Genomic DNA, 20,558 nt, shown 5'->3' with positions numbered 1-20,558 from the left:
TTTTTTCTTCTATATACATGGTATAAAACTGTTGATTTATCTAATTATTTTTTTAATTTAAAAATTTATAGATGGAAAATAAAAAATAAATAAAAAAATAAAACTAACCATGTCTACATCTTAAAAAAAGTCCAAATAAAATTTATTTATTTGTAATTTAAAAGTATTGAAATAGAAAATATGAATGAAATTTTTTGCTATATATAATTGAACAAACTTTAACATAGAATGCAATAAAATTGAAAAACTTATAAGACAACATGTATTTTTATTTTATCATAAACTAGCATATCACCCGTACTATGCATGAGATATATATATATATATATATATTATTAAATAATAATATAAAATTTATTTAAAATGTATAGAAAAATAATTTAGAATGATTTAAATTTTAACCATTTCATTAGAATATATATATACATATTACAGTTGTTTATGTCATTAATTGTTGATGGGTCGTTACACACACCAAAAATAAACACTAAACTATGCCAAATTCTTTTAGAATAATGGCAAGTCCAGATATTGATCCATAGGGACAAATGTGAAATTAGACTAATTTAATCGCTAAATTCCTAAATTAATTTTGATTAAAAGATTGGTTGTTCATAAACTAATATTAAGTAAATCAAACAAAGTGATTAAACTAGCAATTATAAATAAAACTGGAATTATTGATTTTGGGAAAAACCTAGGGTAATGAGTCTACCACTAGTTACATAAATAAAGCTTCAATTTGAGACTTAATTATGTTACGGTTCGAACGGAATAATACTTCGCAACTACAAGTTTGAAGCATTTATTAAGAAAATCATCACATTCAATATACGGGCACAAACCATCTCAAGTAGTATTAATCGTTCACTCTAAACTAGGGTAGCAACACGACTCGTCCCTCATAGTATGGTTCGTCTTATACCTTGAATATGAAGGAATAGAAAACTATTGTATGGGAAGTATTCAACAATCACATAAAGCAGAATACTTAAAGAGATAATGAAAAATAAATATTTGAAACTTCATAAACACCATAAAATTTGTTCATACCTTTACATAATCAAAACGCAAAGAGAAAACCGAATTACACAGTTAGGGTTTCATCAAAATCCTAAAAATGAAGAGCCTAGCCACTCATGGAGGAGTGGGAAGAAAGTGGAAGAGATGGACGACCTCATGGAAGTTGGATTGAAAGCTTGAGAATCCTTTTCTCCAAATCCTAGCCTTTCTCTCCTTAGAAAAAATATCAGAATCCTAATCCAGCCTCTTTCTTGCCTTTTTATACCCCAGCCGTCTTTCAAACAGGTTCAAAACATCAGGCTCGTTTTTCGAGGTACGGCCACACGTATGGGAAAGTCAACGCACGTGCGGAAAAGTCAACGCATGTACGGGAAGCTCTTTTCTCTCCAAATTCTATATTTTTGTTCATTTTATGCTCCGACTATGTACAACCTGATTGACATTAAACATACATAAAATATATAGTTTGACAAACAAATAAAGTTAAGGGATCCTAATTAACAGCCTCAATGTTGCATAAGTTGGCCTTAATCAATTGCATATTTTAAACTCTCGATAAGAAATAGATGTCATAATTTAATTGGTAAAGATAGAAAAAATAAAAGAAATTACAAATATTTTATGATAAAATAAAAATACATGTTGTCCTATAAGTTTTGTAATTTTTTCTATTTTTTCTATCTTTACCAATTAAATTATAACATTTATCTCTTATTGAGAATTTAAAATATACAATTAATGACATAATAACTGTAATATATATATATATATATTCTAATGAAATGGTTAAAATTTAAATCAGTCTAAATTATTTTTCTATACATTTTAAATAAATTTTATATTATTATTTAATTAAAAAAAATTAATCCGTGTATAATACGGGTGATATGCTAGTATATATATATATATATAGAAATATTAACTACCAACTCATCTAAAAGCTTAAACTATGAGAGAGACATATGGACAACCTAAGTATTTATAGGGCAAAATTCACTTTACTCCTTTGTGGTTTCGTCTCAGAACACATCCCTATAATTCTTCAAATATAAGTTGAGAACCCCTTAGAGTGCAAAGCTAACTCTGTTAATAATAGGGGAAATTCTATTTACACACTACAATCTCTTTCAGTGCACACCATCACTTTAGTTATCTATATTACATTTGTGTCCCTTAATCAAATTATCATTTTTGGCATCCTTCTAAACCCTAATCACTCTCAATACACTTTCCCTGCACACTACCATTCACCACCAACAATTGCTTCCATCTTCCGTTGCATGATCTCTACCTCTAACCTTCGTCGCCAACCACCACTGCAACCCTCTCCAGCCATCATCGAAACCACTAGTGACCTCATCTCTCCTCATCATCGTTGCTCCGACGTCGCTACCATTGTCAGTTTGCCTTACCAGCACATCGTTGTCGCTGATATCTCGTAACCACCATCAACGACTATCTCCAACCCCACACCACTATCGCCTCTCTCATCACGTAGAGTAATCGGCAACCAGCCATGCATTGTCTGTAGAGAGGGAGAGAGATAGAGAAATAGGGTGAAAGAGAGATCTGTAGGGGTTGCGATGATGGTAGGGCAACGGTAGTAGGGGCAAAGATAAACGTTGCGACAATAAGGAAAGAGAGGTGGCGGTCAATAGTTGACGACCCGCGGTGGACAAGGGTTAGGGTTAGGGTTAGGGTGTGTTGGAAAAAATGAAGGTAATTTGGTATTATCTGAAAATTAGCGGTGTGTATTGAGACAAAATCAAAAATTTTGATTCGTGTATGGTGTGAATTGAACAAATGGTATGTACTGAGAGAATTTATAGTTTGTAAATAGAATTTCCTAATAACAATGGCTAAAATAACCTAAATACCCTGATGTCATATTTTCTTTCTCTATTTTAATTTCCTATATTAATTACATATTTAACAATTTAAATCATAAATTAACTTAAACATCCTAATTTATTACCATAAATTGTGTCTTAATCTAATTTTTTTATTTTCAACTAAATTTCTTATTTAATAAGATTTTTAAATAAATATTAGTCAAAAAATTAAAAAAATATATTACAAAAAAAATATTTAACTATTCTTTACTTTTTTTACATATATTTTTTTATATATAAAATTAAGAATTTTTTAAAAAAAGGTAAATTATACTCACCTTCCTTGAGGTTTCTGACAAATACAAGGACCTCCTCTGTAGTTTCAATAATTACAGTAACCTCCCCTACTTACAGATTCCCCCTTCTATTGACTTTCGTTTATTTGTTTCACAAAAAAAGCTGATGTCATCAAAACCATACACTAAAGTTTCCATAATGCCCTCAACTGTCCTCAATCCATCTATATATACCAATGCTAAATGTTCGCCGGTCATCTACCCGAACGTTTGGAACAGTTTTTTTTTTTTTTTTTTTTTTGTGCAACCTTTTATTAATAACACAACAACTTCGTGATCATCAAGCACAGACATGCCATAAGTAATGCCTTGAGATTTCCCCCAGCACTAGTTCATCTGGTTCCACTACTTCCATTGCCTTTAATAGAAGTACACAAGCATATATTGGTTATTGAAGACAAAAGCCACATGTCTATAAATGACTAGAAATGGAAATGGAAATGAAATAAGATTATGATGATCATCTTATCTATCTTATTAAATTTTGCTCTGTGATATATACATGCTTCACTAAAACAATGTCAAGAAATGTATTTAATGGAGGAGATGACTAACAAGTAAAGTAAATTAGACTAAAGTGATTCATTCATAGCACATGATACCAGCTTGTGTCATACATAGTAGAGAGGAATATCACATTGAGAACAATTTTCTTCTAACAGATATATATATACATACAAATATATTGACAGATATATGTATATATATACAAATATATAAACATGGAAACAATTTGTTTAACAGATATGTTTATATATATACATATATTTTTATATATATACATATACACTTGTTTGGATTTTCAGTAAAGAATTGAAACCCAGCAAAGAATAGGAACTTGTTTGGATTTCCAATAACTCATTATTTTCTCTTTAAATATTTTCCCAACAACTCTTATACACACACAAACATATATACATATATACAAATAAAAAATTAAACATTACAAAGCACAATCTAGATTTACACCAACTAATCTAAAGAAAAAAATTTAACTTTTTTACACTAATTAGCAAAAAAAGACTCAAATACACAATATATATATGCATAGAGAGAGAGAGAGAGAGAGAGAGAGGATTGGTACCTTTGGAGTTTGAACCCAGTGGTGTTTGGAATCTACATCCAAATGATCTAAAGCAAATTTTTCAACTTTCTTACACTAAATTAGCAAAAAAGAAAAAGAAAAATACAAATACAAATACACAAATATATATATATATATATATAGAGAGAGAGAGAGAGAGAAGATTGGTGCCTTTGGATTTTGAACCCAGTGGTGTTTGGAAATACTTGCAATTGAGAAACCCAACTCACATTCAGTTTCCTTGTTGTCGTCTAACCCTTCTCTACCTCTACCGCCACTGTCACACCACCTCTCTGCTTGTATGAAATCATTGATGGGTCTTCTACCATCACTATCCACCACCGCTCTCAAAACCATAGATCTAGGGCTAGGGTTTCGGAAAAAGACGAAGAAGAGGAGGAGGAGAGGAAAAGCGGGCGACGAACGGCGGAAGAGAAAGAGTGGAGGAAGAAGAATAGAAGGAGAAAAAAAGATGGTGGCAGCGGAAGAAAGAAGACAAACGGCGGAAAAGAGCGACACCGGTGAGGAGGAGCTCTCTCTTTCTTGTGTTTCAATCTAATGAGACAAGAGAGAACAAAAAATAAAAATAAAAATAAAAAACAAAGTTGAATATTATAATCAAATGGTATTTCCATCTTTTCAAGTACAAATAAAAGAGTAATGTGGTCATTTTGTATACAAAAGTAACATCGTTTGTATACTCTCAATTGACAAATTGAGAGTATCTGTTTAATGTTGAGTAAAGTATGAAAAGTTACTGTAATTATTGAAACTATAAAAAAAATTCTTATATTTGCTAAAAATCTCAGGAGAGATGAGTGTAATTAACCCTTAAAAAAATCATTTCTCAAAACAAAAATGTTAAACAATTATTTGCTTTCATAATAAACTTATGTGCGTGTCATCATTTGGAGAGAAGGTTCATGGGTTCTGGGTGGCGTAATCTCTTAGCTTAGATAAGTTGGGCTGACTTAAATAATGCTTGGACTAAGTCTGAACAGGATATTGGAGCCCAGCCCACCTGTTAGCCACTTAGCTGTTGGCCAAGTTTTTTAATTTTTAATTTTTTTTATTTTAAAAAGAAAATCATGTTGGCCAGTGGATGAGATGGTGCATAATGTCACCTATATGACTCACCAAGCTTCATATCCTGCTCTACAATTAAAATAAAATAAAATAAATACAAACTTAAAATTTAGCTATTTGCCTAACCATTATCCTTCAATTTATGAGCAACAAATTTTTTTTTTTATTTCTTTCTTTCCTTTATTCTTTTTATTATAAATAAAAAAAGGGTATGAACTTGTTGGCTACACATTTTGTACTAAGCCAGTGACAATCCGACGCGTGGTGAAGTGAGGGTAATATGGGGAGACCAGGTAGGTCTTCGATCCTGATCATACACGTGGCAATTAATATTGGTTGTTATAAGATCTGAGTAGTAGCAGATCAACAAAGAGACGTACAGTGACGTGGCTTCAACGGTTGCTCACATTTCAAATTCGAATATAAGGGGGAAGCCTAACTGCAAGTGAAGGCGTAGTGGAACTACTTATAAGGTAGCATGATCAGCGACTATGGAGGAGCAGTTCGACGGTTTGAAGTACAATTCGATGGTTATCTTCGGAGAGTATAAATAGCAGGAAGGACTTCAGAGGAAGGGACGGCAAAAGATCTAAAGAATTACTTTACATAGTCCAGTGTTATTTCATGTCCTTTATATTTCTGTACTTTAAGTTTCTGCGCCGCACTTCATTTATAGGAGTAGTTTTCGAGTATATTGCCGCTGTAATTCTCTACGGAACTAAGATCATTGTAAGTTTTTCATACTAATGAAATATTTCAGTTTATTTAATTGTTCTTATGTTCAAGTTTTCTGAAGTCAAATTACCAGTAAGCCACCAGTAAAAGTCCTCTTTATTGAGGCCGAAAGAACCATAGCACAATCGTCTGAATAATTGTTTGGCAATTATAATTCTGTAAGGACTGATTGATCCTTGCTGGCACGCTCATAATTACGAAAGTAACCTTCGAAAGCCAAAAAAACCAACATATATTTTTGGCACGCCCGGTGGGACCTTTTAAAAAAATGGCTAGACGTAGGAGACAAGGAGAAAATGAACGTTTGGAAGAAGGCGTGGAAGGAGAAGTGGAGATATCCAATCCAGAGGATAATGTGATAACACATCCTGTGGAGACTCCTATCCTATCGGAACCCATGGTCGAACAGACCAATACCTCAGAGCAAATACCATTTGTTCGTAATAGTGGACGAGACCAAGGAATTGGACCATCCAGTGTCCCATTTACTCAGCCAGTCAATCCGTGGGGCGGCTTGGTAGACGCCATGGGACAGCAATTAATAAACACAATGGAAAGGTGGGCAGTATCCTTTTTGGATCGAATGAATAACCACTAACCAACGAATGTAAGAAACATAGAGGAGGTGAATGTCCCTCAGCAAAGATTGGCTAAAGACAAACAGCCTATGCAAGCTAATGGACATTCTAATGGTCAAACTAGTAATCAGATTCAGGAAAGATTAACACCTCAGTCTTGGTACGAACCCATTTCGAGGCCTGTAGCAGGCCAGAATGCCTCAATGTTCAACAGTGAAGCCATGCAGATTGGTGGATCTGGCCCGGTACAAGAAAATGGCATAAGAATGATTCCAAATCCCACATTCGAAGCCATACCTGGTACCAGGGGGTACAATAATCCTGTATTCGAATTTATACCCCGGGGGTTGGAAGGTTTTCCTACAAGTGGAAGGGATACAATACCTGTTCCAGCACCTTTCGTGGGTCCTTTCGCAGGACAGGCTCAAAGAGGTTACCTACACCCCAACAGCACCCTCTACCACAGGGACAACCAGTCCCAAATGTACCACCTTATGGACCAAGAGGACCACAAGCACAAGTTTGTCCACCAAATCCTGTGTTTGTTCCCCCAGTGGTGGTTCAGCAGGCACAAAATATGGTCCCTAGGGACCAGATCATTGAGATAGTTAGGGAGTTGTGTGGACCAATGGCTCGGGGGGTCCAGACCCCTGTGTATAGAAAACCATACCCAGAATGGGTCGATAGGGTACATGAATATCCAAGAGGTTTCAGGATACCAGATTTTGTCCTCTTTCATGGGAATGGAAACCAATCCACAGTAGAACATATTGCTAGGTTTGCCGCCCAATGTGGTGAATTTACCAATCATGACTATATAAAGTTGAGACTATTCCCAAATTCTCTAACCGGAGGAGCATTTGTATGGTATATTAACCTTCCACCTGGCTCCATCCAGACTTGGCAGCAAATGGAAGAGGCATTTCATGCCCAGTTCTTCCAATCAGAGCCAGAAGTTTCCATGGCAGACTTGGCCAGATTGAGTCAAAGGCCTAAAGAGAAGGCTACTCAGTTTATTTCCAGATTTAAGAGGGCTCGAAATAAATGTAGAGTAATCTTGCCAGAAACTGAAATTGTAAGATTGGCCCAAAATGGCCTAGAGTTCAGGCTTCGAAAGAAGTTTGATTCAACAGAGTTTAGATATTTAGTGGAACTGACTTATAAAGTATCTAGATATGAAGCATTACTAGAAGAGGAACAGGATCGAAATAATGCATCATATAGGACATACTACAAAGATCCAAATTATGAGATTGATGCAGCAGAGATTGTGGGAAAAGAGCCTATGATCTGTGAAGCATTAATCCATAAAGATACAACAATTGACCAGCAGTTTAAAAAGAAAGATCTCCACAGGAAATATTCTTTCGATTTAACTAAGGCAGATGACATTTTTGATCATTTGCTTGCGGCCAACTTCCTTAAGTTACCAAAGGGTGTTAAAATTCCATCTCTTGATGAACTTAAAGGAAAAATATATTGCAAATGGCATAATTCTTGGTCTCACTCGACTAAAAACTGTGTTGTTTTTCGAGACAGGATCCAAGAACAAATTCGGAAGGGGAGTTTGAAGTTCCCAGCCAAAGCTGAAAAAGCCATGGGGATCGATAGCAATCCATTTCCAGAAATTGGAGAGGTGGCAGCCAATGTCATTATGTCAGACTTTCAGAACTTGTCTCTGAAAGAATTGGAGGAAGTCAATGTACAGATGCATGTGGCCAACCAGACAGCAACCAAAAAAGACCTTAGAAGTCCACCAGCCATGGGACGAGAGTTCCCACATCAGAAGGAAGACTCTGATGAAGAAGCACTGGATGATGACTCCCTAGAAGCAGCCGTGATGCAACGAATGTGTCCCAGGTGCAGACTGAGTTATAAGTGGTTGAAGGGCCTTCCAGTCGATGGGAAGCAGTATTACAGGGATGTGCAGAGGCGTCCCAAACCAACCAATGCTTATAACAAAAGGCCGTATCCGGCTAATGTCAGGCAGCAGCCATTAGTGGTTGAACCTGCAGTTGGTAGAATGTATGCTAAAGGCAAGAGGCCTTTTTATGAGTCCAGATCTCCTAACTATTACAGGTTGGAGAGTAGTCATTCTGAAAGAAGGCTGGAGAAGAGTTCAGGTTTTGGTATCAAAGCCAGGAATTGGCCCCTTGGGCCAGCTTCACGAAGGACAGAAAATGATCACCATCACCGAGAACCTGAATCAGGCTTAAAGCTTGGAGACAGGGCCAAACAATTGTCTTCACAGCCAGCCTCGAAGGTGATCTCGAAAGAAGAAAGAGGCGGTTCAATGTCTGGGTCAGTAAGTTCGTGGGTACCTGGAGTCCCAGATTGGTTTGTAATGCAAAACAAACCTAGGGAAATGTCTTCCCAAAGGAATTTTGGAAATCAAAGTAGGATGGTTAAGCCTCCTTTGGTGGCCCCCAATAACTGGGTATTGCTGAAACACCCAAGAACGAAGGAACCAGATATGGTCCCCGTTATTTCCAGATCACAAAGGAGAAAAATTCAGCGTAGGTACACCCAATACCAAAGAGACCTGAAAGAAAGTGGAGAGAGTTCTTCGACGATCCAGATAGGAGAAAAGAAGAATCGAAAGTCAGACCATAATTCAAAACTAGTTATACAAAACGAGGTGGACCGCAGCAGAGAACAGATGGCCAAGGTTCATTCTGAACTAAAGGCCAGAGAGAAGGAAAGTCTAGTAGGGATGGAGAAAGCTCTGATGGAGAGTGGTAGCGAAACGGAAGGAGATAGTGGCGTAAGCCAGAAGAAAGAAATGGTGGAAGAAGAAATGTTCGAAGCCTTCATGGCTGAGCAAACATTTCTGGTTGGAAAGCCAGCTGAGGAAAATTATTCGAAGGGACCCGTTAGAAATGAAATACCAGAATGCATCATGCAGGATGTTTCTGAAGAAATTGACCAAGGTGACCAAGAGGGAAAACAGGTACAGCCAGCCATCCAGTTTGGCTCGTTTCCCCCGGTATCAGTAAACATGGTACACATACTACCACAGGAATTCCAAGCTGGAGATGAGAATCAAGAGGGGCAGGAAGCTGATCCAATTCCGATCTCTAGTGAAGATTCACAAGCGAGTATGGTGCAAGATAATTTCGAAATGGTTACCTCAATGGAAGCTGAATATGAGAGCGAGGAAGTGGTAAACATTAACCTCTCGTATCCATTCGAATATCCCTCGAACTCCATGATGCAGCATGTTAAGCCTTTGTACATTAAGGCCTTCTTCGATGGGGTTCAGTTAAACCGAGTCTTGGTGGATAATGGAGCGGCGGTGAACTTATTACCGAAATCCTCCTTGAAGAAATTAGGAAAGAGGAATCCCAGGTTGATCCCAACCAGTACAACCATTGCTGGTTTTGCCGGAGACAAGCAGATGGCCCAGGGAATTTTACCCATCAACCTCAGTGTGGGAACCAAGGACTGCATGACGGCATTTTTCGTCATCGATAGCAATGCGAAGTACAATGCCTTACTTGGTAGAGATTGGATCCACACTAATAAATGCGTGCCTTCCTCTCTGCATCAAAAAATGATAATAGCTCTAGGCAATGGGAGGGCGAAGGAAATTAATGCAGATCCTCAACCTTTCGTAGCCTGTGCTGATTTCGCAGAAGCCAAGTTCTATATTGACGGTGTGGCACCGCTCAGTATACTGATGGAATTCGATGGTTCAGCCGAAGAAACCGCTGATAAGGAAGTAGCACGCCTGAAGCATTTAGTCCAGGAGAGTGCTGGTGAAGAATTAGAGGTTAAAGATGACAATGATGCCTGGTTATAGGCAGCAAGATGAAGCACCAGAAGCCAGGCCTTTGGCTTTAATCAAATTTTCAATATTGGATATAAAGTCAATAGTCCAGAAAGTTCGAGAGCAGGAGGAAGAGGTCATGATGATTGGCTGCAAGCGGGAGCAGAAACAAGCCAGAGTTTTAACTCTTGATAAATACTGTGCATTGGACATAGAAACAAAAGTCCAAGAAATACAGGAAGAAGAATCCTTTTGGACAGATTTTGTCCATGAGGAGGAAAATAAAGAGGAGGAATCAAAGAGCCTGGAAGCAAAACACAGCAAGGAGATTCCTGTGGAGTCAGAGAAGATCAAAGAAGGGGTTCCAGTAGGTACTCAGATACAAGACCCCTTAGAAGAAATAAATTTGGGGGAAGATTCTGTACAACAACCCATTTATATAAGTGCTTGGTTGAGTTCTCCCGATAAGGACCAGTTGTTGGTTATTCTAAGAAGATATAAAGATTGTTTTGCATGGTCATACAATGAACTACCAGGATTGGATAGGTCATTAGTGGAACATAGACTTCCCATGAAGCCTAACTTCAAGCCATACAAACAAAAACCAAGAAGAATGGGTTCAGAGGTGATCCAAAAAGTCAAGGAAGAAATTCTTAGACTACTCAAGGCAGGCTTTATCAGAACAGCCAGGTATGTTGAGTGGCTATCTAATATTGTACCTGTAGTCAAGAAAAATGGCAAAATGAGAGTATGCATTGATTTTAGAAACTTAAATCTGGCAACTCCAAAAGATGAATATCCTATGCCTATAGTAGATTTGTTGGTAGATAGCTCAGCAGGACATCACATTTTATCAATGATGGATGGACACTCAGGCTATAACCAGATTTGCATTGCGGAGGAAGATGTTCATAAGACAGCATTTAGATGCCCTGGGAATATTAGGACCTTCGAATGGGTCAAAATGCCGTTTGGCCTGAAGAATGCTGGGGCCACATATCAGAGGGCTATGAACACTATCTTTCATGACCTTATTGGTGGGTATTTAGAATGTTATATTGACGACATTGTGGTTAAATCCCAGTCCATGGAGGAACATTTGTTTCACCTAGAGGCAGCCTTTGAAAGAATGAGAAGGTTCAAATTGAAGCTTAATCCTCTTAAGTGTACTTTTGGCGTATCATCTGGAAACTTCTTGGGCTATGTAGTACACAAGAAAGGAATACAGATCGACCAGAATAAAGCCAAAGCCATCATTGAAGCCAGACCACCATCAAGTAAGAAAGAATTACAAAAGTTCCATGGTCAGGTTAATTTTCTTCGAAGATTCATTTCTAACACTGCAGGGAAAACTAAAATTTTTTCTTCTTTATTAAGGCTGAAAGATGAAGAGGAATTTGTGTGGACAACGGAGCATCAAAGTGCTTTCGATGGAATCAAAGCCTATTTGGCCAATCCTCCAGTACTGATGCCACCAAATGGCGTTAAGCCTTTAAAGCTGTACATAGCCGCAGCAGAAGACTCATTGGGAGCTTTCTTGGTCCAAGACAATGAGGAAGGCAAGGAGCAAGCTGTTTATTACCTTAGTAGGTTTTTAAATTCTTGTGAATGTAAATATTCAGCTGTAGAAAAGCTTTGCCTTGCACTGTATTTTGCTGTAATGAAATTAAGATATTACCTTTTGCCTACAACTGTCTTGGTAATTGCAACCACAGATTTGGTTAAATACATGTTATCTAGACCTATGTTGAGGGGAAGAATTGGCAAATGGGTATTAGCTCTGTTAGAATTTCACTTAGAATATGTGCCCCCAAAGAGCAGTGAAAGGACAAGTTTTAGCCAATTTTTTGGCAGACCATCCATCTCAAACAGAGAGTCAAGAAATAATGGAACTCAGTATGGCTAGTGTCGAGCCATGGCAAATGTGGTTCGATGGGTCGAAAGCCAATGGCCTAATTGGAATCGGTATAGTAATCAAGTCACCACAAGGAATAGAGACCACACATGGTTTCAGAATAGATGAAACTGCTTGTTCTAATAATCAAGCTGAATATGAAGCTTTGATAGTAGGATTGGAAATTCTTATTGAATTACAAGTACATGCAGTTGACATATTTGGAGATTCCCAATTGGTTGTTAACCAAGTAAACAGGATTTTCAAGTGTCAAAGTATAAGTATGCTGCCATATTATGTTGTCGCATTACATTTACTCTCTCAATTTGAAATAGTAAATGTAACTTATGTCCCGAGATTCTTGAATAATAGAGCTAACGATGTGGCATAGAAAGCTTCGAATTTCAAGAGTAAAGATGGTACCCATTGGGATGTAAGCCAAACGACATACCAAAAACCTATACCACCTCTAAGTAAGAGGAACATGGTTCTAGAAATCAATTATAATGATTTGCAGGAACAGGATTGGAGACATCCAATAATACAATACTTGGCTGGCCCATCCTCGAAAGCCAGCAGAAGAGTTAAATTGCAATCTATGCAATATATCATATACAACAATGATCTCTACAAAAGAGGGGGAGATGGTCTATTGTTAGAATGTTTAGGGCCAAAAGAAGCATTAATAGCTATGGCTGAAGTTCACGAAGGTATCTGTGGTGCACATCAGCCTGGTGTAAAAATGAGATGGCTGCTTCGAAGACATTCCTATTATTGGCCGACTATCCTTAAAGATTGCATAGAATATGCAAAGGGCTGCCAGGCATGTCAAAAGCATGGTACAATAAGACATGTGCCCATAACTGATCTACATGCAGTAGTAAAGCCTTGGCCATTTAGAGGATGGGCCATGGATATGATGGGGAAAATACACCCTCCCTCGTCGAAGCATCATTGTTTTATTTTGGTGGCTACTGATTATTTCACCAAATGGGTCGAAGCCAAACCATATAAAGCTGTAGATCAGACGGAGGTTATTGGGTTCATTAAAGATTTGATCCATAGATTAGGCATCCCACAAACGATAACGGTCGATAATGGGACTGTTTTGGATGGGAAAATGGTGAAGTCTTTTGTGGCTGAGTTCGGGATTAGCCTTGTGAATTCCACTCCATACTACGCACAAGCCAATGGTCAAGCTGAGTCGTCTAACAAGTCCTTAAAAAAGGGAATACAAAAAGTTGTGGAAGATAATCCGAGAGATTGGCACAACTTATTGTTAGATGTATTGTGGGCTTATAGAACTTCCCCAAGGTCAAACACAGGAGTCACTCCTTATGCCTTAGTTTATGGGCATGATGCAGTGTTACCAGTGGAGATCAATGTTAAATCCTTAAGGGTAAGATGCCAAGACCAGTTGGATCCTGAGCAGTACTATCAAAGTATGTGCTTGGAATTAGAAGATATAGATGAAGCTAGAATTTTGGCATTAAATAGCATTCTCTTTCAGAAGAAGAAAGCAGCCAAAAATTATAATAAGAAAGTCAAACACATTGGCTTTGATGAAGGTGATTTGGTGTGGAAGACAATACTCCCAGTAGGGATTAGAAGCCATAGATTTGGCAAATGGTCACCTAACTGGGAAGGACCATATCAAATTCATAGAGTTTTGCCTTTTGGGGCATACCATTTGAAAGATCTAAGTGGTCATGTGCATCCCAAAACGATTAATGGCAGATATTTAAAACCTTATTTTCTAACTATTTGGGAAACACAGGGAATAAAATAAACAGTGAATACAAGAACATAAACAAGGAAATGCTTTATAAAGAGTCAAGTACATTGTGCCACAAGTTCGCCCAAAAATCATTACAATGTTTTAGCTGTTTTTGTACAACACATTTCCTATTGGTAAACGATGCAAACAGTTGAATAGCTGCAGTCATATCTTTCTTTTGATCAGCCAGTCCTTGATTGGTGATTTGCAGTTTGAGGTCAGTTCGGAGTAAGGCTTGATTCACTGCAGAAAGCTCCTCTTCGAGTTGAGCTTTCCTCTCCAGTAATTGAGTTCGGAAGTGAGAGGCAGAGGAGTGTTGTTCCTTAAGCGTTGATACTTCAGTATGCACTTGAGAAACAAAACTTTGATCTCTGACCAATTTCTCATCTGCGGCCTTGGCAGCATGACAGATGCTGATGTAAAAATCAATGGTAGCTGCTGCCTGGGATAGATGGTTAGAGACATCCATACCAGACTACTCAGCAAGTTTGCAGCATTGAAGAAACCCGTTTTTTATTATAGGCCTTTGTAGAGCCTCGAAGGGAATCCTCAAAAAAGAAATTAGCAGGTCTAGACAGGTGTCCAAGTCTATCGAAGGCACAGAAGGTTGGCTGCTGGAGGAAGGAGAGCTCTCAAAGATTTCCAGCAAAGAATCAGCTAAAACTAATGGCTCAGTCTCCTCATCGAATGTCGGAGAAGTAAAAGTGATGTCAAAAAGACTAGCTAATCTTGCTTCAAAAATATCAATCTCATCAGTAGACATAAGGGGAGCAGAAAGAGTTGCCTTGGGAGACACAGAAGATTGCATAGCAACAGGAGAAATGGGTGGAGCATCTTTGATGGTCTCCATGGTCCTGGTCACCAATGAATCAAGAGAAGGAGGGCTGGAGCTAGGTAAAGATGGTGAGTCACGAATTGGAGAGCTGTCAGCACTCATCAAAGACAAGGTAGCACTTGGAGCCTCCTTGGAAGGGGAGAGAGGAGAAAGACTCAGTAAAGAAGTAGATTGGGGAAAGTCAAGAGTCAAGTAAGAAAGATAGGGAGCTAGGCCAAGAGGAAAAGGTACAGGAATGCTTGGCCTCAGGAAAAGTGTAGAAAATCTAAACCCCAAAAATGGAAGTATGGTCTGAGTAGTCCCTACATCCTGCGTCTGATCTGCCTTGAATGAAACTGAGAGAGGTTCCATCGGAAAGATGAGTTCAGAAGTTGCTGCTTCATGAGGAAGAAATGTAAGGCAATGTCAAACCTTGATACCAAAGGCTAATAGAGGAAAAATCGCAAAAGCGTAAAATTACCTGCTCCAGAAGTATCGGCGATAATGGGGGAACTGCGAAGGGTGTAATCTCTGGCAGTCTGTTGTCTTCTTACAGTTTCCCTTTGCAGTATGTCAGCAGCAGCAAGTTCATCTCTCAGAAACTGTTGCTGCCGTCTCTTCTCAGCTCTTTCAAAGACAATCATGGCTTTAGGATGTTCTTGCTCCATTGTCCTGACGGCTGCTTTATGGATGGTATCTTCGACTGAGATAGGAGCGGAAGCAGACACCTTTTTTCTCTTCTCTATGGCTTTAGCGATTGTCTCAGAATCAGAGTCTTTGACCATATCGAAAGGAGAAACAGTCATCTTTCTTTTCCTTTTCCTCTGTATTGGCAGGGTCTGTTTTTTCTCAATTTCTTTCTCAACTTTTCCCTCAAGTTCTTCAAGCTGCGATCTAGATTCCAGAGAAATGAATTCATCTTCTGACTCTCTGGCAGTTACCGAGTCTGACGAAAAGACGATCGCTTTCTTCTTTCTTTTTAAAAATAACTCTTCCTCTTCATCTGATTCTTCCTTTTCTTCCCCTTGAATATTGGATGTTCCCTTCTCGAGTTCAAAGAGGCTCCTTTTCTTTTGTAATTGGCCACCTCCACAAAAGAAGAATTAAAGATAAGGCAAAATGCATTATGAAAGACAAAAGGAGAAGAGACAAGGGTATACCTTTCTTCGAGGCAGCCCGAGTGACTCTGGGAGGAATTGAAGCAGCAGGAGCAGCATGTGCCAATTCTGAAACAGTGGAAGAAGTGACCTCCCCGGTTTCTTTGGGCTTGGTCACATCTAACACTGTTAGTAGGCTTAAAGGTGGAATGGCCAGATAAATCTCCATGTTAGTCACCCACCATTTTTGGTACCTCTTCAACACGGTACCTTGAGGAATGAAAGGGGTGTATTCAAAGTTGGCCAAGTCATCTACAAATTTCAAAGTTGCCTCTTCTAGCCTGGATTTCCGGACTTTCAAGTCCCTTCTGGTGAGGCTGAGATTTGTGTTGCTACAGAGGGGTATTGGGACCCCTTGTGAAAGGCCAAATTGTCTAGCAAACTGAGCTGGACAGTAAGGTTCAGCAATATATTTATATGCCTTTGGGTTTAAAGTCCCGATAAATAGCTCTCTGGGAATCAGAATGGAAGCCCATATATCCTGGTGAATAAGTGAAGTACAGGATTGGTCACTTAGAAAATTCCTCAACCAAGATGGACCAATGGAAGTTTCGAAGGGACGAAAGCGGTAAGTAGGAAGGGAGGCTGGAAGCTGATGAAAGAAAGAGAAGTAAAAAGCAAAGGTAGAAGGGTAAAGTGAAGCATTGGCTATCCTTATGCCATGAGTAAGAGGGTTTGGCTCGGAAAATTTAAGGCATTTGGATTGTAATTCGGTAAAATAGGCGAAAAGCCAAAACTGAAGGATCCAGAATGGCCCCCCTTGATTAGCATCTAAGGGTTTCTCACAAAAAAGGGAGCAGACTCTATATACATGCCCTAGAACATGTGGGGCTAAGGCCACATTTTTCTGTAAAACAAAGGCTTTAGCAAGAGGGGCAAATTCAGGCATAATTCTCTGAGAGGAAGTGCAAAAAAGGAATTTACAAAGCCAATACAATAAGAAAGAAAAAAATTCCCTATCAGTCACAGGGCCCTGTCTTTTATTCTCAGCCCTAGCGAAATCACTATAAGATGAGTTAAGGGAGGGGAGAGAGAAAGGGACTGCTAAATCAGGATAATCTGGTCCAAAAGGAGTGCCAATAGGAGATAGTCCCAATAAATGGCAAATATCAAGAACAGTAGGGGCCATCATCCCACATCTAAATTGGAAAAAGTTAAAGACAGGATTCCAAAAACATAGAGCAGCGGGAACAAGGAAAGGGTCTTCTGAAATAGTTACCCTAGACAGTCTGAGAGCATCGAGAAGGCAGAGTTCTTGAAGGTCCAGGGTCCTAGCAGGGATAACCTAATCATACCACTCTTGTCACTCTGGTCTCACCGTGGGCCAGCATCGGTGGGGGCGATTCATCCTCCAGTTCCTCCAGTCAAGACCACCTTCATAGAGAAGACATTGGTTTTCCAGTCGGGGATACAGGGCTGGGAGTTCAGTGAGGACTTCTTTGAATATGGGCCCGAGCACATAGTCTGACTGCACATGGCGACGAGGGACAAAGATGCGTCCATCAATAGCGCTCTTCTCCCCAGCTTTGTACTTTTTGCATTCCGCGTCAATAATTCTCTTCAGGGCCACAGATGGGCTCATACGCTCTACGAATGATCCTGAAGGAGAAGCCATTGACGGTATGTTTTTCTTCGGGAAAGGAAATAGAGAGAAGCCGACGATTGGTAATAAAAGGGGTTTGTGCGATTAGAAGAGCAGGTGATTTCAGAACACAAAACAAAAGGGTTTTTAAAGCCCTCGTATTTGAAAATATATTACATGAGCTGTTAAGTATAAAAAGTACGAGTACAAAAGCTTCTTTCAACATTGATGCTTTTGGAGGGAAAAACAAAGCCCGGTTGTTAAGGCTAGCTTCGAAGTAAGATATTTTGCTTCGAAGCCGAGTCAAACGGCTTCGAAAACAGAGAAGCCAGCTTCGAAGTGGGTTGCCCTACCCAAGAAATAAAAATACTCGAGTATTTATTTTTAAAAGGGCTTAAAGACCTGTTTTTAGAGTTTTTCAACAAAGATAATGTCCTTCGAAGCAAAACTTGAGTTTCTTTAACAAAGGTAATGTCCTTCGAAGCAAAACTTGAGTTTCTTTAAGGATGGGATTTGGTGTTCAAAACATCAAAAGCAATGATGACAATGATTAGATGTTGACTGTGGCCAAAACAGGTTTTGAATGAAAGATTGTTAGATTCGAGGCACTGTTTCCAATTGAAAATCAGCCAAAACTCAACTCCACAAATTGGAAAGGTTACAATTGGCTCATTTAGTGTTTTATTTAAAACAATTAAGTCCAAATTTAAAGGATGAAATTGTTCGAAGTTCGAAGCTCTGAGTTGACTTTTAAAACACAAGTAAATACAAGTGAAGACAGAATCAAACAAAGACAAATTTTGTTTATATTAAGATCAGAGTGATTACATCTGCTGACCCTATCTCAGTATGAACTCGAGGTCATAAAAATAAGGAATGGAATAAATAACAAGATCATGAAATTTGGTCCAACAATGATCAATGAACTTTTGTTCTTTCCTTATTCTATCTTCTAAATTTTCTACCATCGGCTGCATAAGTTGATGTGCTCTCACTTCATAGTAGAGCTCTTCAGCCTTTATTTCGAAGGCCACTTCTCTTAACCCTTGTTCCAATTCATCAATGTCTAAATCATCCCAATAGGCAGAATCTTTATTCTTGAAATCATTGAATTCTTCAACAAAGTTCTCTGCTTCGTATTGAGCATGAATTCGAAGGGACGAAAGCTGGTCTAACGATTGTGTAGTAGCCATAGAATTGCGATGCCAGTGAAGAAGCAATGGAAGTTGGTCCAGAAACATATGAAGTTCTGCTTGAGCAAGGGGATTAAGGACATGGCCCCTAGTCATGATGTCACAAACCCATCGAAGGTTCTTGAGAGGGACTTCGTCCTCAAGAACATTAAAGGGCAAGTGAGAGAAGGCTGCAAGCAGAAGTTGAGCCTGTTTCCGCTCAGCTGATGTAGGCGAAGGCAGAGGTTTATAAGGTGGAAAGGCATTCTCCGTGGATAGGGCAATCTTCAATTTTTCTGTCCAGGAAAGAATTGGTAGGGGAGAATCAATTTCGGGAGACGAAGAAAAAGGTATGGACGCTTCTGTTTTCGAGGATGATACGGGAGCAGAAGGAACAAAGGCATTAATATAATCAAGCCAGTCAGAAGAACAGATCTTCGCCTTCTGGGCTAAGAATGATGGGTTATACCCTTGTGTTTCTTCTGGGCGAGGAGCAGAGTGCACTATCTTTGTAGGCATGGAAGATATGTACCATGCTACAAGAAGATTCTCCTCCAGACTACGCCGATGGTCAATGGGCACATAAGGATAAACAACTGAACTTCGAGCATAGGAGGGAAACTCTAAAGGGTCAGTAAACTCAACAAAATGGTGGTTGATTGGCCCCTTTAAATCAGAAGTCTCAGGTACTGACCAGTTTGTCCAGTCAGAACCTCCAGAAGAGCCAGAGGAGGAAGCAGCTGCAGCTTTATCCCATACAGAAATTTGCGAAGAAGAGTTGCTCAAATCCATGTTTGCAATTTTACGAATCAAAGGTTTAAGAGCAGATTGTTCGAATTGTAAAGGTAGGTCAGAAGGGAAAATTCTTATGTCTTTGTTTGTAGCCTTCTGAATCGAAGGATTAAGAGCAATGTGTTCGTAATCCAAAGGTCGGTAATTTGCAAAGGCGTCCATGACCTGAATATAGGAAGGTGGGTAAAGGTGCCTAATAAATGCATGCTTTCGACGAAGAATAGTATCGACATATGACTCTTCGTATGCTTCATCATTGGAAGAAAGAATTAATTTGGCCATGAAATGTATCAGTCTGTTCGAATAATAAGACAGTGAAAGTACTTAAGGATCAAGACGAGAGTATTAATACAGATGGTGTGTGACAGTTGCATTTCTGGGAAGATGCAAAACCCATGCACGTTCTAAGACGTGGGAAAAGGGACTCTGATCCACTAATATCACCAAGTCTTGGGTATATTAGTGCGGGGGGTAATGTTGGCTACACATTTTGTACTAAGCCAGTGCCATCCGACGCGTGGCGAAGTGAGGGTAATATGGGGAGACCAGGTAGGTCTTCGATCCTGATCATACACGTGGCAATTAATATTGGTTGTTATAAGATCTGAGTAGTAGCAGATCAACAAAGAGACGTACAGTGACGTGGCTTCAACGGTTGCTCACATTTCAAATTCGAATATAAGGGGGAAGCCTAACTACAAGTGAAGGCGTAGTGGAACTACTTATAAGGTAGCATGATCAGCGACTATGGAGGAGCAGTTCGACGGTTTGAAGAACAATTCGATGGTTATCTTTGGAGAGTATAAATAGCATGAAGGACTTCAGAGGAAGGGACGGCAAAAGATCTAAAGAATTACTTTACATAGTCCAGTGTTATTTCCTGTCCTTTATATTTCTGTACTTTAAG

The sequence above is a fragment of the Camellia sinensis genome, chromosome 14 (genome assembly GCF_055761805.1).
Source record: "Camellia sinensis isolate YWXY chromosome 14, ASM5576180v1, whole genome shotgun sequence".
NCBI lineage: Eukaryota > Viridiplantae > Streptophyta > Magnoliopsida > Ericales > Theaceae > Camellia > Camellia sinensis.
Note: the sequence above shows the minus strand (reverse complement) of the source record.